Raw genomic sequence first — 25085 nt, forward strand, 5'->3', positions numbered from 1 at the left:
AATGTCATAATTCCTTTGTATCGCTCCATGGTGAGACTGCACCTTGAATACTGTGTACAGATCTGGTCGCCACATCTCAAAAAAGATATAGTTACGATGGAGAAGGTACAGAGAAGGGCGACCAAAATGATAAAGGGATTGGAACAGCTCCCCTATGAGGAAAGACTAAAGAAGATAGGGCTGTTCAGCTTGGAGTAGAGATGGCTGAGGGGGGGATATGATAGAGATGTTTAAAATCATGAGAGGTCTAGAACAGGTAAATGTGAATCAGTTATTTACTCTTTTGGATAATAGAAGGACTAGGGGGAACTCCCTGAAGTTGGTATGTAGCATATTTAAAACTAATCGGAGAAAATTCTTTTTCACTCAACACATAATTAAACTCTGGAATTTGTTGCCAGGGGATGTGATTAGTGCAGTTAGTGTAGCTGGGTTTAAAAAAGATTTGGATAAGTTCTTGGAGGAGAAGTCCATTACCTGCTATTAATCAAGTTGACTTAGAAAATAGCCACTGCTATTAGTAGCATCCGTAGCATGGGATATACTTAGTTTTTGTGTACTTTCCAGGTACTTGTAGCCTGGATTGGCCACTGTTGGAAATAGGATGCTGGGCTTGATGGACCCTTAATCTGACCCAGTATGGAAATTTCTTATGTTCTTATGATAGCTGTCTGAAGAAAACAAGGGATTCTTATCTTAATTAAAGAGATTGCCTAGGAGATACAGCTGGCCAAGTAGTTGTGCTGTTTTGCTTAAGAATATATGAACTGAGGATCAGTAGCCTGGATTGGGGGAAAAGTTACAACTACTGTATTTGAATCCAAGCATGTGAACTGTGATTAGAATGAAAAATGGATTGCTTCCTAAAGATTGAGACTGAATTTTTTTTTTTTGCAATAGAATACTGTTTGTGACGTTCCATAGTAAAGAAATAATAGACCCTCATCACTAAAATCTATGTTTGGACTTGTGAAGATTAAGAAGTGATACAAAGGCTGGCAGCTTTATCGTTAATAGCCTGACGCCTGAGAGTAGGAGCACCTAATAACCAAGACTGTAAACTGGAAGGGTTAAATCTCCCATTGGCTAGAGCTGCTGCTATGCTAGAGTCCTTATGAAGGTTGAGAGCTGCATTAATCAGCTGGTTCTAAAGCAGGCATTTTCCAAGAAGGTTTGAATTGGTGTGTATCCCTGATCACAGTGTCAGCAGACTATGGGGAGAGGAGATTCTAAGGGGGTGGAGCCAGAGAAGAGAATGTTGTGGAAAAAAGTGAATCCTGCCTGATTTCTTATGATGTGAAACTAGAGTAAAACCTTCAATAAGAGGCCCTGGAATAGTTTCGAGAGACCCTTTGGGGGAACCATAGAGAATCTCTAGTGTCAAGACTCTACAAGATTTGTAGAGATAAAGGAAGCAGGATAGGATTGGCTCAAACTCAGCCAGAGGAGGGCTCCGAGAGCTTAATCTAGAGAAGCCCCTTTGAGTCAACTCATCCAATCCAGAAGGGGTGCTGTAGCTTCTGGAGGGAACATATTTGGACAGAAGGCTTACCCCTAAAGGAGCAAATTGTCTTGGTGTCCAACCAAGAACATGAGTAGAGGTAAGGGAGACACACTTAAGCTACTTGTGAGAAGCCTGATCTTTTATTGTGTGTCAGCAAGGGCAGCCTACACCCAAGATATAGACGCTGCAACTACACAACCAGTGAGCCAAGAAATATTCTGAGGCTCCTGCCTCTTTACAGACCACAACAGCACTTTTCAGTGCTTCTCTTAAAAAAAAAAAAAAAAATTGTACAGAATGAAAACTTTGAGGTCAATATTCAAAAGCCATTTAAATGATTAACACAAAAAGTTATCCGTCTAAATGGAAAATGTGGCATATTCAGCCGCTTATCCATCTAAATTAGAGCTGAATAAGTACTTATCAGGATACAATTTAGCCTGATAAAAGATGTTTTGGGGGCTTTCCAGGGAGGGGTTGCGTTATTCAGCTAACCTAGCTGAATATCTGCTATATCCTTCTAAGCAGGTCTAAAATTACCCGGCTTTGAGTGGCCGGATAAGGTGCTACTTAATCGGATATCTTTAAAAGATATTCAGCTAAGTACCGCTGTCATTAGCTAAATAAAAGTATAGAAGGTGACTAATCCTCTCCCTCCCCAAACCATGATATTAAGGCCCTGTCAGATTGTATTCTCTTGCCCCCCCCCCCCAAAACCTTTTTTTTAAAAATTTTTTATTTATGCATTTTCAAAATTACATGGGGTAATTTAGTAAAGATTACAAGATAGTTGCAATATTTACTCATAGAAATTACGTATCTATAATTATTTCTATCTAATATTACTAAAGGGTAGATTTTAAAAAATTGCGCGATCGCGTACTTTTGTTCACGCACCAGGCGCAAACAAAAGTACGCTGGATTTTATAAGATACGCGCGTATCTTATAAAATCCGGGGTTGGCGCGCACAAGGGGTGCACATTTGTGCAACCTGCGCGCGCCGAGCCCAGCGCACGCTGCCTGTTCCCTCAGAGGCCGCTCCGATTTCGAAGCGCCCTTGGAGGGAACTTTCCTTCGCCCTCCCCCCACCTTCCCTTCCCCTCCCTAACCCACCCCCCCAGCCCTATCTAAACCCCCCCTTACCTTTATTCCACGATTTACGCCTGCGAAAAGCAGACGAAAATCTGCGCGCGCCAGCCGGCTGCCCCGCTCCGTGTTCTAGTCCCGGGGGCTGGTCCGGAGGCCACGGCCACGCCCCCGGAACGCCCCTGGGCCGAAACCACACCCACGTTGCCGCCCCCAAAACGCTGCATCACGCCCCCGAAACGCTGGGCCATTCTGCCACGCCCCCTCCCGCCCCTTTTAAAAAAAACCCCGGGACTTACGCGCGTCCCGGGCCTCTGCACGCGCCAGCGGCCTATGCAAAATAGGCGCCGGCGCGCAGGGCATTTAAAATCCGCCCCAAAGTGTAATAATATTCCAGGAAGGAGTATGAAACAAAGCGGTTATAGCAAAGATAAACAAAAGAGGACAAATTCCCCTTTGTACAACAACTGAAAAAGGAGGGTTTATACAACTGGTTTAAATTCTACTTTACCTCTTTATCCAAATTTACAGACTCTTGGGGTTTGGAATCTAGAAAATTTCACAACTGATAATTCAAAAAAGAAATATTTCTGATTTTGCCCCAACTTCGCATTTACATGGAAATCTTAATGTCATTTTTCCTCCCTTCATTTCAACTTCTGATCTTAATGCAAGGAAACTCCTTCTCTTTTCCTGCGTTGTCCTAGAAAAGTCTGGATCGCCGATGGGGTTCTCGTTAGCAAGGAGGCACTAGGGGCACCCAAGCAACCTAGCACCTCCTTACTAACGCAACCCACTAATTTAAATATTGCGGGGCGCCTGGGACTCATTAAGAAAGCAGGTGCTGACTGTTCAGTGCCCGCTTTCTGCGCATATTTATTGTATCGGCCCCATAGTGTCTCCCCACCACCATTTTTATATATCAGAGTTAGGCAACTCCAGTCCATAAGTGTCACAATCTAGTTGAGTTTTCAGGATAGTCATAATAAATACACATGAGATGCATTTGCATGCTGTTCAGGCAGTGTGTACAAGTGCATCTCATTCTGCATTTTGGATATTTTGAAAACTTTGCTTGGCTTGCTATATTCAAGGACTGGAGTGGCCTACCCCTGCTATATATTTTGTAGTCTGTTATCGCAGTTTCCCAGTGATTATCCTCTTTTCACCAGGGCTTTTGAGATGTCTATTATTTCTTTACTTTCTTTCAGTGCAATACAGTCTAACTCTTCAATCTTTTTTTTTAGACTTTTGACGTTTGTAGACAGCGACACCTAAACGCATTCTTTTTATTTCTATTTTCAGTGTACTAATTTTTAGCAGTTGGGAGCTCAGCATTCCTCTTGCATCATGCATGTGGAAATGACAGCATTCATGAGTATGCTACATTGTAGGTGCTGGACTTAATCCTCCCAAAATCCTAAATTTGGATTCCAGAACCTCCCTCCTACACCTTCCTTTCTCATTGATACACACATGTATCACAATAGCCAGCTCTTCCCCAGCACTCTTTAACATCCTATCTAGGTAATGCATGAAGACCTCTACTTTCACTAGACAAACAAGTTATTATACAGTCTTAATGGTTAAATCACCAGTAGCTATGGCTGTTTTATCCCCAGCCTCCTGGGGATGTACCTTTGGAGAGAGATCCTCTGTACAAGAAGAAAACATATTACCTGGAAATCAAGTCCCACCAACAAGGTTGCTTCATGCCTTTTCTAAATTGATGGTCTCCTTCCTGGAAACCTTGCTCCTCCAAAGCTGCACAGGGCTTTCCAGACTGGAGGCTGAAGATTTTTGTTACCCCTGTGTGCCTCATCTCCTCCAAGTCTAAGACTCTAATCTCCAGAGACTATTTTAGTCTCCAAGAGCTAGGAACTCGTTGCACAGGTTGACCACAATTACCTCTCCCCAGTAAGAAGATAATTGTACATGTGGCACTCAGTGCATAATGTATAGCCCCCATCACACTGATGGCTATTACATGTGTTAATTTGTTTTCTTTAGAGGAAAGAGGAAATGCTTAAACTGAGTTTCAGATCCCTAAAATGCTAAAATAAAGGGCATTAGATGTTATGAATTTATTAATAAGAATTTAATACTATTAGCCTCCCAATATTATGATAATGTTACTGTTTTATGGTCTAAAGCCTAGCCCTCTAAGGCCACATTTGTTGTAGCGTAATAATCATGGTAGCCAAACTCTCACAGCAGCTTAATCTGCCACCAGCTTTCTCTACCCAAGCATTTCATAACTAATTGTTAGTGTTTACCTGCACACAGTTATGTTTATCACCATGTTGAAGGGAATATGATATTTGTCCAGTCTTAAGTTGTCAGATTTATGGGGGCTTGCTTCCTTTGCAGCCTACCTAGAGTCATGGGCTATCAAGGTGATTATAACCAGCAAATGAAAGCTCCCTATGAATCTCCAGACTCTTCTGAGTTCATTTGCCTGGCCAGGAAGGTTGTGTTTTTTTTGTGATGGTTTACTTCTAACCACAGAGTGAGCTCCTGGCATTATTTATTTATCCACCACTAAATTATATCAGTCAGGTTTTTGCCTACAGTGGAGGCGGACATCCACAAAAATCAGTCTTCCTTTCATCTCCCTTGGCACGTGAGGGAGAAAATGCTTGTAAGACTAGCCCACTGCAGATAGAAGGCAAAGAATTCAGAGACTGTACTCAAATTTTAGTTTCAACAGGCTGGGCCTCAAAACAGTGGACAATATCTTACATTTCTCATTGTTATATCTTGGCAAGTCTGAAATTAGAAGGGCATCAGGGCCTAGGCTGTAAGGGTCATGGCAGTGTTGATTATCAGTTTAAGGTTTACATCCTTATAAGAAATTCAGAAGGCTGCAATGTGACATTCAGTACGTTCACCAGTCGTCATTGCTTAGAATCGGCCTCCCATCCATATTTTACGGGGTTTTTTTTTTTTGTAATTTGTTTATTCGACAATCATAAAATGTATACAAAAGAGTAAAGACTGTATAACAAAGCAGTGATTGTAACTCCAGTCACTTGAGTAGCATTAATACAATGTAATCAAATACAATAAAATATAATAATATTAAGTATATTTTATTTATTTTATTTTATTTATTTGTGTTTTTTCTTGACTGACCATCATCGGAGATATCATGCCTGTTTACATGTAACAGGGGTAAAAAAACAAAGCAGGAAGAGAAGAAGTTACAAAAAGCAGGTTAACAGAGAACTGGGAAGTGCAGAGAAAGTTGCACATGGGAGCGATAGCTTAAGGCTATCACACCTGGATCATATTCCCGCAATTGCATCTTTTTGGTGCCATGTCGTTTAGGGATGCCACAACTGCTCAAACTTAGGCAGTTGTTTCTGTTTGATAGAAGTAAGCCTGTTCAGATGATAAATAAGAGTTCCTGAACATACCCAGATCAGTCCAGAAAAGTGGGTTGTGTATCCCTACCAGCAGGTGGAGTCAGAGAACAATTAGAACTTTGGGCACTACTACATAACGAGAGTGCCAACTGCAGTCACCCAGTATTTCTCTGACTCCAGCGGGTGGTACAGATGCACACCTGCAGTCTTTAGTTATATTTTTTATTTAGTTAGTTTGAATTTAACTTTTTGGTTTATGGTCGCTTCCTGAGGTGTTAGGCTCCTTCTTGGGCCATCCCTCAGTAGAAGCCAGGTGTCCGGGGAATTGGATATTCCTGTCAGGATTTTGCCCGCTATATCCAGTCCTCGACGGCATTAGGGGTCCCACAACATCTTTTCCTCTGCCTAAGAAGGTTCGCAAACTAGTGACCCGGGAGTGAGATACTCCGCATTCTGGCTTGAAGGTGGGCAGAGCTATGGTGAAACTGTACCCGTTATAGTCTGATGTTTTGGATTTACTGAAGATTCCAAAGGTGGACACCGCGGTCTCGGCAGTCACAAAAAAGACCACTATCCCAGTTGCTGGGGCGCCTGCCCTTAAGGATATGCAGGACCGCAAGCTGGAGATCCAGTTGAAGCAAGCATTCGAGGTTGCCGCACTAAGCCTTCGGGCAGCGGTTTGCGCTAGCCTCATGCAGAGGGCCTGTCTGTGTTGGGTCCAGGAGTCGGCTGACAGGGCCGGTACAGGTGACAGTGGGGCTCTGCAGCCCGCTCGCCTAGAAGCAGGCATCGCTTATGTTGCAGGTGCTTTGTTTGATCTGGTAAGGACCCTCGGGAAGAGGTATGGTGTCCTTGGTGTCAGCGCAGCGTCTCCTCTGGCTGCGAAATTGGGCGGCGGATTTGTCCTCCAAGTTTTGTAATCTACCCTTTAAGGGCAAGCTTCTGTTTGGGGAGGATCTGGATCAGCTGGTAAAGCTGCTTGCCGAATCCAAGGGCAATTAGTTGCCGGAAGATAAAAGATCTTCTAAGAAAGTCTTCCCTCCTCGAGCTAGGTTTAGGGACTCTCGCCGCTTCAGAGTGGGTAGATACTCCGCATCTCCTGCTTCTAAACCTGCTTCGGGATGCCAGAAGTCTTTTCAAGGGGGTCGCTGGCCCGGAAGAGATTCGGGACATCTTGGTGCAGGAAGTAATAAAAACCCCCAATGAAGCCACGAGCACCCATTCCGTTATTGAAGCTGTCTGAGGCAGATTATCCAACTTTTACACGGAATGGGCAAGAATTTCATCAGACCGCTGGGTCTTAGAAGTGATCAAAGATGGGTATGCACTGAAGTTCTTGCGCCCGGTCCGGGAGGTTTTTGTAGTGGCCTCAAGTGTCAAGCGAGAGGCGGTCCGGGTGACTCTACAACGACTTATCAAGCTCAAAGCTATTGTCCCAGTTCCGGAGGCTCAACAGGGTTGAGGTCGGTACTCCATGCACTTTGTGGTTCCCAAGAAAGAGGGCACATTTCAGCCCATCCTCAATCTGCAGAAGGTGAACCATTGCCTTCGGGTTCCTCGCTTTCATATGGAAACCCTGAGGACAGTGATGGCCGCGGTTCAAAAAGGGGAATTTCTCGCTTCTCTGGACCTCACATAGGCGTATTTACACATTCCGATCCAGCTGAATCCCTAGAGGTTTCTGCGGTTCAAGGTCTTGGGACAACACTTCCAATTTTGAGCCCTCCCGTTTGGTCTTGCAACAGCTCCTCACACGTTCACCATGGTGGTGGTGGTGGCGGCCTTCATCAGGCGGGAATCTTGGACCACCCATACCTGGGCGACTGGTTGATTCGCGCGAAGTCTTGGGAGGACTGCAAGAGATCAGTGCACATGGTGATGTTCACATTGCGATCCCTAGGTTGGGTAATCAATGTGCAGAAAAGAGTCACTTGGAACCCACTCAGAAGTTGATTTATCTCGGAGCACAATTCGATACTTTGCTGGGCAAAGTGTTTCTAGCAGCGGACCGAATAGGGAAATTGCAGGAACAAATACATTCCCTTCTTCGAAGGAATAATCCCACAGTGTGGCAGCATCTTCAGGTCCTGGGCTCCATAGCTTCAACCTTGGACTTTGGTGCCTTGGGCGTTTGCTCACTTAAGACCTTTACAGCATGCACTTTTGTCTTGCTGGAGCCCGGTGTCTGAGCGATTCCATCTACCAATGCCTCTACTTTCGGAATCCAGAGCCAGTCTGTCATGGTGGCTGTCACTGGACAATCTGGAACGGGGGGTGGATTTGGACACTCCGAATTGGCTGATAATCTCCATCGATGCCAGCCTCTCAGGTTGGGGGGCGGTGTGTGCAGACAGGTCTGCCCAAGGGCTTTGGTCGGCGATGGAAAGATCCTGGTCCATAAACCGGCTCAAGACCAGGGCTGTATGTCTGGCTCTGTGGGTGTTTCTTCCTGGTTAGAGTCTTCTTGGACAATGCGACAACGGTGGCTTACATCAACTGGCAAGGCGGGACTCGAAGTCCCACCATAGCACTGGAGGCACATCTTCTGTTCACCTGGGTGGAACGCCATCTCAAGGGCATTGCCACATCCCATGTCGCAGGAATAGAGAATGTGCAAGCCGATTATCTCAACTGTCAGCAACTAGACCCAGGGAAATGGGAACTATCTCTCGAGGCGTAGAATCTCATTTGTGCCAGATGGGAAACTCCTCAGCTGGATCTGATGGCAACTCAGGCGAACACAAAAACAGTTTGTTTTTTCAGCTGTCGCCGAGAACAGGGCTCGGTGGGCATAGATACTCTCGTGTGTTCTTGGCCCACGAAGATTCTTCTGTATGCCTTCCCACCCTGGCCCACCATAGGTCGGCTTCTCTGTCGCATAGAGCGGCACCCAAGAAGGGTGATTCTGGTGGCGCCGGGGTGGCCACATCGTCTGTGGGTCGCGGATCTGGTATGCTTGGCTCTAGAGGGTCCACTTCAGCTGGCTCATCTAATGCATTTGCTCCGTCAGGGGCCCATATTTTTGGATTGGGAGTATTGCTTCTCTCTCGCGGCTTGGCTTTTGAGAGGCGATGTTTACGCTTGAGGGGTTATTCAGAACAAGTCATTTCCACCCTCCTACAGGCGAGACATCCAGCCACCTCTATGGCCTATGTGAGAGTTTGGAAGCTTTTTGAGACGTGGTGTCATCAACGTTCCTGCGACCCTTTAGCGGTGCATGTTCCTCGGGAGCTTGACTTTCTGCATCAGGGCCTCGCTAAGGGCTTGGCGTTCAATTCCCTTCGTGTACAAGTTACAGCTCTAGGTGCCTTGCAGGGAAACTTTGACGGCTGTTCACTGGCAGCACATCTGGATATTGCTCGGTTTCTTAAGGGGGTCAAACATTTGCGCCCTCCCATCCGTTCGGTGTGTCTGGATTGGAGTTTGAATTTAGTCCTGCGAGTTCTATGTTGTGCTCCTTTTGAGCCTCTTCATGGAGTTTCCATGAAAGATTTACTTTGAAAATGGTGTTTTTGGTGGCCATTTGCTCAGCCCATTGGATCTCAGAGTTGCAGGCGCTGTCTTGTCGGGATCCTTTTCTTCGGATTTACGACGATCGGGTATCGTTACATACGGTTCCATCCTGTGTCCCTAAGGTTGTTTCAACCTTTCACGTCAATCAAATTGTGGAGCTTCCGGGGTTCCCTAACTGGTCCCGGGAGTCTTCTCAGAACAGAGACCTTCATCTTTTGGATGTGCGGCACGTTTTATTGCGTTATCTGGAGGTTACCAATGACTTCAGACGTTCTGATCATTTGTTCGTTCTCTTTGGTGGCCCAAAAAAGGGGGACAAAGCATTAAAGGCGACCATATCTCAGTGGATTAAGGAAGCCATTTGCGCGGCATACATAGCCCGAGGGCATCAAGTGCCTTTGGGTCTCAAAGCTCATTCCACTAGGGCTTAGGCTACCTCTTGGGCAGAGTGACAGTTACTGTCGCCTCAGGAGATATGTAGGGCAGCGGTGTGGTTGTCTATTCACACTTTTACAAAACATTACCGATTGAACGTTTCTGATGAACTGTCCTTCGGGGAGAGTGTGCTTGGTCCGGGTCTTTCGGGTTCCCGCCCAGTGTAGGGTGGCTTGGGTACATCTCACTTTTCTGGACTGATCTGGGTATGTTCAGGAAATGAAAATTGGTTTTTACCTGCTAATTTTCATTCCTGTAATACCACAGATCAGTCCAGAGGCCCACCCCTTTCTTCAGATACAGAAAGACTGTCTTGGTCAGAACCTGCTTAAGTTTTTTATTGTTGAAGCTCCTTTTTTGCAGACATGATTCATGGAGCAGTTTTTAGTAGTTCGGTCTGGTTTTTGCCAGCAGTGAAGTGGTAGTCCAGAAATTTGGTTGGGTGCTACCCTTCGTTATTTAGTTCTGTTAGCATGGACTTAGGTATAGGTCAATACTGAGTTGACTGCAGGTGGCGCTTTCATTATGTTGCAGTGCCCAAAGTTCTAATTGTTCTCTGACTCCACCTGCTGGTAGGGATACACAACCCACTTTTCTGGACTGATCTGTGGTATTACCGGAACGAAAATTAGCAGGTAAGAACCAATTTTCCTCTAATCTCTGGGTGACTCTATGCATGCATAGGGCTAAAGGGTTCTTCCAGCAACAGGTCACTTCCCTTCATGCTGCTATTATCACTTGCAAGGATAAAGTGACCTCTGTGGAAGCTTCCTCCATGATATTTAATAGAAAAAACCAAGGAACTTTGCTTATGGTCAACCCCACTATTTCTTTTACTAAAGCTACTACCCCATCCCAGAATTGTGATATGATTGAACAATTCCACCAAATATGTAAAAACATACCACTTTGCCACAATTTATCCAACAGCCATCATTCAAAGAAGGATAAAATATATGTAATCGGGCTGGAGTTAGGTACCAACGGTATAACATTTTATAACTGTTTTCCACTAGGGAAGTTGAAATGGAACACCTTTTGACCATGATGAAACATAGATCCCATCTTTTGTCCTCTAACTTACAACCGAGGTCTTTTTCCAACTTCTGTATATGTGTGGGCGGTGAGATAGGGTTTTATTAAAAATACAATATATTCTAGAAATCCCCTTACCTACATTATCGCAAAACACTTCAAAAAGGGTCTTCCCCCTGCCTCAGACTTCTCTTCACCAATTTTTGAGAAAAGAAGTGAGCAGCTTGTAAATAAAAATAATAGAACGATCAAACTGGAATATTTCTTGTAACTCCTGGAAACCTCTGGTTTGCATCCCATTCCAGAGATGCTCCAATGTACTATACCCTCTTTCCTTCCATCTGCTCGCCAATCTTTCAGAGCAGTCTGGAAGGAATTCTCTATTCATGAAAAGTGGGGATCTATAAAAATATATTCAGTCACCCACCAAATATGATTTCCACTTATCCCAAATTTTCAAACTCAAGGCAACTGGGGGGGGAACTGGCAACTGAATATACCGAGCTTTACTGGATAGCCATACCAGATTGTCTGGTGGCGTCTCATTCAAAAGAGCTGTTTCCAATCCAACCTCCCATTTCCCCTCACCCCTCCTATGCCAATCCAAGATGAATTTCAATTACACAGCTGAGTAGTACCAAGACAAACAAGGGACTCCCAACCCTCCCCTATCTTTAGGCAAATATAATACCCGACTGCCCACCATAGGAGGAAGTTTCTTCCAAATAAAATGAAGAAACTTCCTTTGCCATAGAGATAACTGGATGTCAGAAATTTCAACAGGCAAAGATTGAAATAGATTTAGAAGCTTGGGAAGTGCATTCATCTTTATGGCGGCAATTCTGCCTAGCCATGAAAGGTCAAACCTCTCCCACTTAAGTAGATCTTCATAGATTTTTTGCCAGAGACCCAGATAGTTAATATCATAAAGTTTATCCAGATTCGCACCCACTTAAACTCCCAGGTATTTTACTTCCTTTTTTTTGGATTTTAAAAGGGAATTTACTTTTAATTTCCATGATTGCCTTCGCTGACACAGATATGTTCAAAAATTCGGACTTCTCCCCATTTAACTGATATCCTAGAGATCTCATTCATCAGAAATGGAAGGGACTTTTCTGGGTAGGCTATTGTAAATAAGATGATATCTGCGAACAGGGCTAATTTATATTCTTGGTTACCCACTGTTATTCCTTGAATTTCCATATTAGCCCGAATTTTAAAGGCCAGGGGTTCAAGATACAAAGCAAAGAGCAATGATGACAATAGACATCCCTGACGCGTGCCCCTCCCTATTGGAAAAGTCTCAGAATAACCTCCATTGACTTTTATACATGCGGAAGGGTTACTATATAATTTGCGTATCCAGGTGGAAAAGTTTCCACCCAGCCCAATTTTTTCCAAAAGGGCGAACGAATAGTCCCAATGAACCAAGTTGAACACCTTTTCGGCATCTATCATAAGAAGTGCCATCGTAACTTGAGTGGTCTGTGCTTGCCAAATTAAGTTGATAACTCGACGGATATTATCCGCAGCAAGCTTCCCTGGCATAAATCTAGTTTGATTTGGGTATATTAAATCGGCTGTCTCCCACCCCGTAGCCTGTTTGCAAATATTTTGGCCAATATTTTTTAACCTAAATTTATAAGCAAAATAGACCTATATGAGCTGCATAAAGTTGCGTCTTGTCCTGGCTTTGGGAGTATGGTAATTCCTGCTGTATTAGTATCATTGGCAATTTGCCCAATTGATAATAAATCTTTAAAGGTTTGAGTTAGAGGTTGGGTAATTACCATGCTAAGCTGCTTATAGAAGCCCGCTGAATACCCATCCAGTTCTGGAGCCTTGCCTGGCTTCAGATCTTTTATCACCTGAGCGACCTCAAATTCGGATATTTCTTTATTCAACCTTTCATGTTGACTATGATTTAAGCCAGGTAGGCGAAGATCATTCAAAAAATCTGAGATCTCAGTTGTATGAATGTCCTGCCTAGTTGCATAGAGTTCTTGGTAAAATTGGGAGAACCTTGACCTGATCGCCTCACAATCTGATACCATTACTTCATTTCAGTCTTTAATTTTAAGGCTTTGGTTCTGAAATGTCTTGGTTTTGAGTTTCCTAGCCAATAGTTTGCCGGTTTTATTGCCTCCCTCAAAAAATTCCTGTTTTGAAACGCTATCTCCTCCATATCTAAGGCCTTCAATTCCTCTCTTAAAAGGTTGAGTTTCCTCTATAACTGGGCCTCTATTTGTCTCTCATGCCTAACTTCTAATTTACAACACAATGCAGGAGCAGAAGCCTGCACTTCAAATATTCAACACCAAACAGAGGGAAGTGCAGGTAATTCAATAAGTCCCCTCAACTTCAAATTCTTTTCATCAAAGGTTTCTTTTTATTTTTACATTGGTAGCTCCATTGCTTAGACAAGCACAGAATTTAAGAAGAGTCCCCCGACACGGACCCGTGTTTCGCCAAACCCGGCTGCGTCGGGAGGGACAAGCATTTAGAGACAGGGATTCTTCAACTTTTAATTGCTGTGCTGAAAGCCTTGCAAAGCAAGGAGAGCCTTGCAAAGCAAATATCAGCACAGCGATTAAAAGTTGAAGAATCCCTGTCTCTAAATGCTTGTCCCTCCCGACGCAGCCGGGTTTGGCGAAACACGGGTCCGTGTCGGGGGACCCTTCTTAAATTCTGTGCTTGTCTAAGCAATGGAGCTACCAATGTAAAAATAAAAAGAAACCTTTGATGAAAAGAATCTGAAGTTGAGGGGACTTATTGAATTACCTGCACTTCCCTCTGTTTAACTTCTAATTTAGCAACATTTTCCAATAATTGCAACCATTTGGCTGCTTTAGCCTTCTTCAAGAAAGCTACTCTGGCTATCAATTTACCACGGGCTACAGCTTTGAAACATTCCCATAAGTTATTTGCAGAAACTTCCCTATTATCATTATCTATTAAGTATTCCCCCATTTCTTTCTGCATCCTATCACAAAAATCCCTATCATCCAATAATCTTTCATTGAGTCTCCAAGTCTTTTTCCCTATATTCCTTCCCAAACCTTTAATGTTATTTTCTGTTCTGTGAGGGTTCTTCTGGAGTAGAGACCAACTCCCTCCTCCAAGCGTCTATTCATTTTGTTACTAGTTGTCTTCCTTATTTATATTATTGATTATACGTTCTTTTACATTTAAAACCAAACATAAAGGAGGTCTCCTCCACCAAAACATGCTTCCTGTTTACCAATTAGCAATTAGTCTTGCATGTACTTCCTTTTTTATGGACCCAAAAAGCAAAGCGGAAGCCAATCCAGTTGGCTGTGTTACAGTGAAGACAATAAGAATCGGATGATCAAAAAAAGCCCTTTATTACAATGCCCGACTCTGGCCGAGTTTCGCTCATAGAGCTGCCTCAGGGGCAATTCAATTAGCAGGACTTAAAATTTGCCTTCTGGGCTGCTGTCACAATGTCACAATATCAAGCAAGGAAATACATTTGTTCCTGCGGAACCCAATGAAGGTCCTTCTGCTGCAGAAACTGTAACACTTCCTTTTTTATGTGAAGACAACCATTAGATAAAGAGTGCTTTCTGAATGACTCCGTTTCATTTGCTTGTCTTCAAAGAAAGTCTAAATTGCTGATCCAAAATAAGTGTCCTCTGATGATATCAATTCAATACACCATACAACCTTATTGGGAATTGTTCTTTAGAAATTTCTAATTAGTAGATTAGTTAAACATTAAACGGAGGAGTTTGGGTCCAGTGGTACCTGGGGAACTACTAAGCATGTTTAGAAAGCTTTGGAAAAGTCTTCTGTGTCAGCATGAGATGCAGTCATGTGAACCATTTGTGGTGGTGGTTGCAGTTCTGATATCAGAGAACATAATACTTGTAGGTCTGCTTTCTTTGATTATTAACAGAGATAGAATGTTGTGGCATGCTATGTAAAAGCAATGTTTAATGCATTACATTTTCAACTTTTTTATATTTATCTAGAATTTTAAAGAGAAACCTATGCAGTTGAGACCAGTAATGCAACAGCTTAATGCACATGGCATGTACCTATCTCAAAACTACATGATGATGAACAATTTCTGTAAAATCATGAAAAAAATTACTAAACTGCACCCAAATACAGACAGGTAAGATCTTTTATAATTGTACATTAACAACCGGACTTTAAAATTGGACACAGGGAATATGAATGTGTGAGAATGTGTATTAAGTTATCCTCAGAGCTGACAATTATTGCTAAAAGTTCCTACTGCTTTATCTGATCTGTCACATGTTGAATATCTTAGCCACTGAATGGCTCCTTGAAAATATACCTGTTAAGTTTTTAAAGCCTTATTAACTTTACTTGCTTGAAGCTCCCTGCTTCCAAGGAAATATGACTTATCAGCAGAAGGAGAAGGACCTTTGTTGGCTCTTTCCTGACCCTTTGGAGCTCCCTGCCATTGAAGTTTTCTCCAGACCTCTTGACCCTCAGGAAAAACCTGAAATCTGGCTATTCTCTGAGGCCTTTGGCCCCTACCATTCCCCCCCCCCCCCCCTTTTCCATTCTTGATTTAGACCCTATGTGCTCTATTACCTATTTGACTGCTCACTTTCTAAATTGACTCTGGCTTTAGTTAGCCCCCATCAATCCCATTCTCCTTTCACATGTCTCAAATGGTTGCCTCTGTTGTTTTTTCTCAGATGGGATTCTGCTAATGATTTGCAAATGTTTTTTTCCTCTTCCTTCCACTTGTACACTAGTTGTTGATGATTAGCATTGTATCTGTTGCATTATGCACTGTTTATTGTTCACTGTTATACGGTTGCTGCTATTAGTGCAGACCCTATACTGCCATCTTGTAACACGCTTTGATCTCATCTGCTGGAAGAACAAGTAATAAATAAATGATTGAATGATTGATACTTGTTTCCACCTGAATAATTACCTTCTGTAAAATGGTTCTGAAAGGGTTTTCATATAGAGATTTTGATTTCTTGACTACATTATCACTAAAGAAGTGCTGCAAGTGGCTTGCAAATATAAGTATTAAGTTCTGTACTCTTTTTCATCTAATTTATTATGTTTTTCTTTACCTTTATCTTAATACCTGTTTAGACAGCTTATCTTCTGTAATGGTGTCTTGACCTCTTCTAGCATATTTTTATACTACTTTGAAGCAATTTCCAGATAGTCCAAGCAGCTGCAAGGTTTACCGATATTTTGTCTCTCTGAACCTTGTTGCTAAGTGAAACTACTCAGGTAATTTCCCTTTGAAAATTGCTTACAGATACAAAGTACATATAAACTTTGCACCTGATTTTTCTGTGAGCAAACATTTGCTGGAAAATATGCACAGATTTGAAAATCCAATCCACACATATTGTTTCCCCACCTTCTTCGAAACCCCAAGGATGCCTCCCCTCAGTCCAGATACAGATGCACACACTGTCGAGCCGATACAGTACAGTGTGCGCCAACAGAACGCAATGTTAACCTGACATTGGACGCACGTTTTCGACACGCTAGCGATACCCCTTATTCAGTAAACGCACGTCCAATCCCCCGAACCTAATAGGGCCAGCAACATGCAAATGCATGTGGATGGCCCTATTAGGTATTCCCGCGCGATTCAGAAAACAAAATGTGCAGCCAAGCCGTACATTTTGCTTTCAGAAATTAGCGCCTACCCAAAGGTAGACGCTAATTTCTTCAGGCACCGGGAAAGTGCACAGAAAAGCAGTAAAAACTGCTTTTCTGTGCACCCTCCAACTTAATATCATGGCGATATTAAGTCAGAGGTCCCGAAGAGTAAAAAAAAAAGTTAAAAAAAAAAAATTGAAATCGGCTCGCGGCTGTCGGGTCGAAAATCGGATGCTCAATTTTGCCAGTGTCCGAGCCCGTGGCTGTCAGCGGACTCGAGAACCAATGCTGGCAAAATTGAGCGTCGGCTGTCAAACCCGCTGACAGCCGCCACTCCGGTCCAAAAGGAGGCACTAGGGATGTGCTACTGTTCCTAGCGCCTCCTTTTGCCTGTTTTTACCGCCGGGCCTCATTTAAATACAGAATCGTGCGCACAGGAGAGTGGCCTGTGCGCGTGCCGGTTCACTCACTCTCCCAAGGACTTTACTGTATCGGCCCGTGTGGAAGTCCACAAGTACTTTTAGCTGGGCTGAAGAGGACAGTTTTCAGACAGGTCAGTTTACCTGTAAATCATTTTTTATCTGAGTAAATGGCTTTGAAAATTTACTTCGTTAGACTTAAGGATGGTTCCCCTCATTTCTGTAATTCTGTAGATTCTGTTTCAACCTTTCAACCCTGCTTAGAGGAAACACTCTTCTCTCTCTCTCTCTCTCTCTCTCTCTCTCTCTCTCTCTCTATATATATATATATATATATATATATATATATATATATGAATCTGTTTTAGGAAGAAAATGGAATATTGGAGGAGGCCTAACTGTTACTTTGTCTCAGTCATGGCACTGAAACAACCTTGGTAGCCTTGCTTTCATGGCTAGAAAAAGGGATAGATGCTGCAGTAGTCCTAATAAGCTTAACTGCAACATTTGGCACTCATTAAGTAATGCTGTAGAGACTGAAATTGATAGGGATCTCAGGGACCTGCCATAAGTGAGTCAGTTCCTTTTTTTTTTTTTTTTGGGTGAATAGGAAGCAATAAGTAATTTCTTTTCATCCAGCCAGACCAGTCCAGATGAATGGGTTATGCTCACAAACCTGTAGATGGAGACATAGACTAACAGGTTTCCTGACATCACCCCTTATAGACTCCTATGCTGACCTCAGCCTGCCAGTATTCTCTGTCTGCAGCAGATGGTAGGCAAGCATATTCCTATGCTTTGTGCTGAGGCTCAGTTGGGCTAGATGAGGATTAGACAGCTCCTGAGGTGAAATTCTAGTATTCCCTCCCTCAGCTGAGCATAGAACTAGACTAGGAGGCTTCCAGTTCTTTTTAACTGGATTAGGCTTCAGTTGTCTAACATTTTTCTCCCTTGCCACCCCCTTCTTTTCTTCCTCTTTTCTTCTAGCATTGGATTCATTGGGATTCTTCTGTATTTTACAAAAAAGAGGGGTACTCTATTGTTTCCCCTATCCTTTTATAAAGTTAAAAAAAAAAAGTGAATCTGCGAGAACTCCTTCAACAGCAGGACTAAGGATGAATCAACTCTTTGGTTTGGTTTACCTGATCACTATGGAATAACTCTGGCTGAGCAGGACAGCAAAGTGAGTCATGTCTGTGGCAGCCAAGTGTAGGAAGGGATCTGTGAAATGCATTGGCTGCAGGGTGTGTCGGGAGCAGGCTGGAGGGGATTCTAATTTTTTGCCATGTCTGTCAGGAGCAGAGGGGAAATGATCCAGGCAGAATGTTCATCAGCTCTTTTGGGGGCTGCATCGGTAGGGTCGACCATGTTATCTATTTCTGCTGGTGGTCTCACTACCACGACAACCATCTTAAGGACATGGGAGTGAGACAGGAATTAGGAGTCTCCCTCGCTCGGTCTGCTGTGCAAGACAAGAAGGAAGATTTTTGCAGAGCATATGTTTTACTTATGTCTTAAAAGAGCAGTACCTTCCTTTTAGAATTTTGTACTTCATCTACCACATGGGCATCAGTGTCCATGTGGTTGTCTGGAACTGTCTGCACCAAGTTTGTTATATGGGATAAGGCTGTATTCTGACCAACTCTAGTTCTCCCTTCTACTCAGGAGACTTCTGGGAGTTTGGGAAATGTGAGAATGGGAAAGGAGGAAGCTACAGAGCTGAATGGGAATACATTTTCCAGGTCGAAGCGTTTCTTGGGCGGCCTTAAGGTTTGGAGAGAGACTCAGGGATCAGAACTGAGCTTTATCTTTACCAGCCTCTTCCCCTGCAGGTTGAGCCTTTGGGTTTTGAGGCCGGCAGAACTAAGGAGAGGGGGTATCCTCCGATACTGGTGAGCAGGAAAAGACGAAGATCAAAAGGGCTTCAATAAAAGAGCACCACGAACAAAGACACAGCTTAATAAAAGCAACAATGAAGAACGACGAACGTCATAATGGCAATGAGATTAAAGGCCCATACTAATAAAAGCAGTGATGAATATGGGCGCCTCTTATGGTGAATAACGGCGAATTATTCTCCAGTGCTAATCTCTTTGCAAAGACAAAAGCATGCACTATAATTGCCACAAATGCCGCTCTTTCTTTTCTTGCTGTTACTCTAGCAATGATTACCCTTCCTCCCCCCACAGTTCCGGCTGCTGAGCGGAATAGCCGGGAGGAGAAACTTCTTTCGCCGGGTGAACGATGCATGGACCGGGGCTGCATTGCATGCCATGCTCTTTACCTGCTGCCAGATCCCTGAGACCTCCTAAAACATTTGCACTTTCTTCCTGAGATACAGCACAAGCATTTGGTAAAAGTTGAAAATTACAGCGGAGAAACATGGTTTGATTCTCCGACTCAGGTCTTCCATTCCTGGGCCGGTTGGGGACACTACGGAGACCCATTGCCAGCCCCTGATGGCAGGGGAAGGAGATTCAGTCATCAAGCAATGGCGAAACCCAGTGACCAGATCTTGGGTCCACGTTATCTGGTTGCAGAGGAAGCTGTGGTTTGCAGCTATCATGGCAATGGCTGAGCTAAAGGATGTTTTGGGGGGAGGGGGGCTATAAAATATGGCAAAACCCACCAATAAATTGCAAAGGAAAGCTCATGGTGCCATAGCCCAATGGAGGCCGGTTCCGATGTTATTGCAAACCGAAAAGAGGAGGAAACTGCCAGCCTCCCCCCCCCCCCTCCAAAAAAAAAAAAAAAAAGCACGAGCTAAACTCATGTAGAAACTTTTCATCTGAAAACTCCAGGACTCGCATCTGCCGCATCGTTCCTCGTGTGCTTGATTCCTCCTTTCAGGAGCACCGAGAGCATCCAAGGAACACCGTAAATGCAGGCAGCACTCATGCCACGGATATTCCAGCTGTCATTGCTCGCGCTGCTGACATCATGGCATCCTCAAAACACATCTTCCAAATCCGAATCCTGCCTCTCTTGTGCGCTGTTATTCACCATTAGAGGCGCCCATCTTCATCACCGCCTTTATTAGCACAGGCCTTTAATCTCATCGCGGTTATGAGGTTCGCTGTTCTTCATTGTCGCTTTTATTAAGCTGTGCCTTTGTTCATGGCGCTCTTTTATTGAAGTCCTTTTTTGATCTTTGCCCTTTCCTGCTAGCCCTTATTAAAGTAAAACCAGGAGCGGGTCCCGTAGAGAACGTACAGGCATAGTCAATAGACAGGCAGTGGTTGGGGCAGATAGCAGTCAAGAAGCAAATAATTCCATTTGGAGAAAAAAAAAAGAAGAAAAGCGAAAAAGAGGCGGCTTTTAAGTAAGAATGCCATGATTCTGAATTTGAAGGTTTATAAGCTAGAAATAGCAATCAGTTTTATTTTGTAGCTCCCAAGAAGGTGAGGAGCACCTACCCTGGCTTTACGGGGTTTTATGGGGTCTCATAGTGGCAGTGAGGCAGTGGGAATTTCTGTCATCTCTGGATCTTCAATCATTTTTTTTTTACATTTCCTTAGGGAAAGACTGTCATAAGTATCTTTGGTGGTGCTGGGAAGTCATTTCCAGTTGCAGTCTCTTTCCTTTGAATGGACAACGGCCCTGAAAATCTTTTGTGAGGTAATGTTGGTAGGGGCGACAGTGCAGAGAAGGTAATTTGATCCACCTTTTTCTGGATGACTGGTTCCAGAGACAGCTTCAGAAAGCATGTCAGCTACTAAGGACATGATCTATTTATTACAGGACCTGTGTTGCATAGTAAACTTCATGAAGAGCAGTCTCCTTCTTTCTCAGATTTCAGAATAATGGGGTGCTCTGTTTGATACAAAGATGGGTCGAATGAGCTTGTCGGATCCAAGGATATTAAGACTATAGGATCCAGTGCAGTCATTTCTAGTCCTCAGAGTTCTGATGGTATGGAAATTTTTTCAAAGTACTGTATTAGGGGCCCTGGCAGCGCCCTTGGAATTGGTCCAGTTAGCAAGGATGCATATGAGACTGATAAGAAGACATTCCTGTCCATATGAGATCCTTGATTACAGGCTTACTCTGTAATTTTTCTGCACTAGTGCAGTCATGATTGAGTTTGCAATGGTGGCTACAGGTCTCAAGTTTAGAACCTGGGAGGATCTCAAGCCTCTAGCCTTGGTGTCACTGATGTCTGCCAGCTTGAGGCTAGGGAGTATGTTATCCGGGTCAAGTGGCTCAGGAAACCTGATCAAGAGAAGAATCCAAATGGTCTATCATGTGATGAAAAGCCAGATTGATCCGGCTGGCACTGCTTCATTTGCAGCCTGTGTTGGTTTCTGAGGTGATATCGACAACTGGTGGGGCATCTGTGGCACCACCGGCTCATCTGGTGCTTGTTCATGGTTCCTCAGAGGAGGAATCTCTGCCAGGGACTGGGGCAATACCGGAGCCTGAGCACCCATGACCAATTAAGTTGGTGCTTAGACCACTGACTGGAGGATGAGCACCTAGGGCCCTGTCCCCTCCTTCCGGCAGTGAGGATGAGGGCCCATATGACCCCTGGGGAGATGACTCCGATGTTTCCGATGACACTTCAGATGGTCTCCCCTCAGAAGGAAGTCTCTTCCGGAAGATCTCCCCTTTGCAGGATTTGTCAGGGTGATGGCGAAGGCCATCCAATTTCAGTTACAGACTGAGGAGGATACCCGGCACAAGATTCTGGATATGCTTCAGTATGTGAAGCCTCCCAAGGAAGTCGTGGCAGTCCAAGTGTATGAAATCCTTGTGGAATTACTGATGATGATGTGGGAACAGCCCCTCTCAATTCCTTCCATTAATAATAAGGCAGACGTGCTGAAGCAGGTGGCTGAGTAGCTGTCTTAGCAGCTGCAGGATTCTCTCCAGTTGCTGATATTTAAGGGTCTTGAGTGCAGAAAACATGGGATCAAATCGACCTACAACATTTTCGATCGGCATCAAGGTCTTTGCCACTGATATCAGCATTCACAGATTCGCCTGACTGCAGGCATCCAATCTCCATCAGGAAGTGTAGGAACGACTCGCTCATGTGCCATGCATTGGAAAGAATCTCTTTGGAGATGATTTGAAGGGCGTAGTGGCTCAGATGTGAGAGCGCCATGTGACAGTCAACAGCTCTCCACTATTATCCAGAATCCATCGTCCTCAGCTAGGAGGTCTTCGTGATCTGGCCAGAGGAAGTCTTTCTTCCGCCCAAGAAGATACTATCCTTTGCCTCCTTGACTCCCAGGCAGCAGAGGGCCCCAAAGCCCCAGGCGGGATTCCAGTCAACTCCAGGGACTAGGTTTTGACTGGATCATAGGGAACATAGCCAAGCCTACTGTACCTGAGAAAATGGATCCTCCAGTTGGGGGGAGTCTGTGATTTTACATGAACTGGCGGCCCAGTGTAATCTCTGAACAGTGGGTTTTGTCCATCTGCGGAGGGTACAAATTAAAGCTTTTGAGTATCCTGCCATTGCCCCCGAGTCCCTATCGGGGACCAGCAGCATATCAGGAAGTACCTCTCATGGAGCTCTCCTCCATCTTAATGGCCAGGGCAATCAAGCTCGTTCCAGCCAGGGCAAAGAGGGCGAGGATTTTACTCCTGGTACTTCGTGATTCCAAAGAAAACAGGGGGACTCCATCCTATCCTAGACCTAAGTGCCTTGAACAAGATTCTAGAACAGAAGAGAAAAGTTTAAGAGGCTTTCCCTGGTCACTTTGTTACATAAAAAGGATACTGCTCCCTGGATCTGAAGGATGCATATACTCATATCGAGATCTTCCATGATCACCAGAAGTATCTCCAATTTGTGATGGGACAGCAGCACTTCCAGTACCACATTTTACCGTTTGGCTAGTGTCAGCCTAGCCGTGGAGGCAGTGCACCTTCGCAGACTGGGATTTCATGTTTTCCCTTACCTGGATGATTGGCTGGTCATGATTACCTCTCGGGCAGGAGCCACGGAGTCTTTGCGCTCAACCATTTGGGTGCTGGAGTCACTAGATTTCATCATCAACTATCCCAAGTTCCATCTCAGCCAGTCATCACAATTGGACTTCATATGAGCCCTGCTAGACATGGATCAGGCCAAGTCTTCCCTGCTACTGCAGTGGGCCTTCACCCAGATGACCATCGCAGTAGAAATTCAAATGAGCCACAGGTATCAGCATGGCATATGTTGAGGTTGTTGCTCCACGTTTCCGCAGTAGTTCATGTCATTCCCTTGGCATGTATACACATGCAAAGAGCCCAGTGGACACTACGGTCCCAGTGGCATCAAGCCACTCAAGGGCTTTGGGACTGAGTCACCCCATCCTTGTGAGACTCCTTGTCCTGGTGGAAGGAGGATTCCAGTCTGGAATGGGGGGGGGGGGGGGGATCTCCTTCCAAAGTCCTAAGGTCCAAATTTTACTGACAATGGATGTATCCACCCTGGGGTGGGGAGCTCATATAGATGGGCTCAGCACACAAGGTCTCTGGTCCAACCAAGAACAGCTGTGTCAAATCAACTTCCTGGAGCCACGGGCAATCAGGTATGCTCTGTGGGCTTTCAGAGATCAGCTGTCCAACAAAATTGTATTGATACAGATAAACAACCAGGTGGCAATGTAGTACAGTGGGGCCCTCAGGTTACGACCAACTAGGGTTACGACCAACATTTAAGGTTTCGGGTTACAAACAAATTTTGAGTTACGACCGAAATTCCGGTTTTAAGTTACGAACAGATCTCGAGTTACAACTAAAATATTTCCAGAGAGAGAGAGACTAACCATACTGCCCTCACACTAGATAGGTATTTATATCTCTGTGGGAGGCCCACCTAGTAGCTCAAGGTGAGGTTTAGGTATTAGTGTAGGGGTTAGGGGCCACTTTTACATTCAGAGTGAGACGTACAAACAGAACAGTGTTCTCTTGTGAAGATTTGATGACCTTCGGATTGAGGAAACTTAGCGAAAGATGAGATTTGTGCAATGTTCTCTCAACCTAACTTGATGATACCCAGGTACAGCGTCCATATGCAGATATCGTAAAGGAACTGGTGGGGGAGTTGAAATTGTTGTTTCTGATAGGCTAGGCACATTTTATAACTTTTTGGTGAGTACACTAGGAAATTATTGGTGTTTCTGGTAATTAATGACCTTTTACAACCATTTTTTATTATAGAAATGGTTAGGTAAGGGGTGCTTTTGGGAGGTTCGGAACGCATTATTGGTTTTACCATTATTTCCTATGGAAAAAATAAGTCTTGACTTATCCATTGGGTTGACTTAAATAAGTCTTGACTTATCCATTGGGTTCCAGAGGGCTGGGTTACAACAAGCCCTCTGGAACCAATTGAGTTTGTAAGTCAAGGGACCACAGTATTTCAACAAGCAGGGAGATATGGGCTTGTACCTCCTGTGTTGTGAAGCAGATCAGATATGGTCATGGACTTTCTCCCAAGGGATGGGAGAATGGGATAGAGGACAGGCCTAAGTTATTACTTCTGATCCCACGAACGGTCTCTGGACTGAGGGGTAGCAAATATAATCTTCCGCCTGTAGAAAAGTGGGAAAAGTCCAGAGATGGATATGTTCACTGTACCTTGGAACAGGAATGTTCCTCGGTTCTGTTCCTTGTACAGGTCACACAAGAAACCAGCCTCAGAAGCCTTTGCTCGCAAGTGGAGTGAGGGCCTCCTGTATGCGTATCCTCTAGCTCCACTGGTGATGAAAACTTTGTTGAAGCTTCGCGAGGACAAGGGGACTATGATCCTCATTGCCCCCTGTTGGCAGAGACAGATCTGATTGCCAATCCTCTGAGAGATGTCCATCAGGAAACTGATCAGGCTGGGGACTTCCCCAGATCTCATCACCCAGTATAGAGGCAGGTTGTGATATCCCAATCTCCAGGCCCTGTTGCTCAGAGCCTGGATGTTGAGAGGCCAATCCTTCAACAGCTCACTCTCTCAGAAGGTGTTGTCTCAGGTCCTGGTAGCTTCCAGAAAGTCTTCCATTAGGAAGTCCTATGCACTGAAGTGGAGGAGGTTTGTCGTGTGGTGTGAGCAGAGAATGCCCTAGATCTCTTCTCCTGCTCAACACAAAAACTGCATG

At 44.3% G+C, this 25085-nt stretch overlaps 1 protein-coding gene across 2 annotated transcripts in view; it reads left to right on the forward strand.

The window, feature by feature from the left end:
• The window catches only part of LOC115093945 (RNA-binding protein 44-like), a 219062-nt gene that overhangs the window by 143369 nt on the left and 50608 nt on the right, over positions 1-25085 (forward strand). For both annotated transcript variants that reach the window (XM_029606424.1, XM_029606422.1), the window contains exon 9: positions 14941-15086. The gene's annotated coding sequence lies outside the window, so the exon portion shown is untranslated. The remainder of the gene's footprint in view (positions 1-14940; positions 15087-25085) is intronic.

The sequence above is a fragment of the Rhinatrema bivittatum genome, chromosome 6 (assembly GCF_901001135.1).
Source record: "Rhinatrema bivittatum chromosome 6, aRhiBiv1.1, whole genome shotgun sequence".
Taxonomy (NCBI): domain Eukaryota; kingdom Metazoa; phylum Chordata; class Amphibia; order Gymnophiona; family Rhinatrematidae; genus Rhinatrema; species Rhinatrema bivittatum.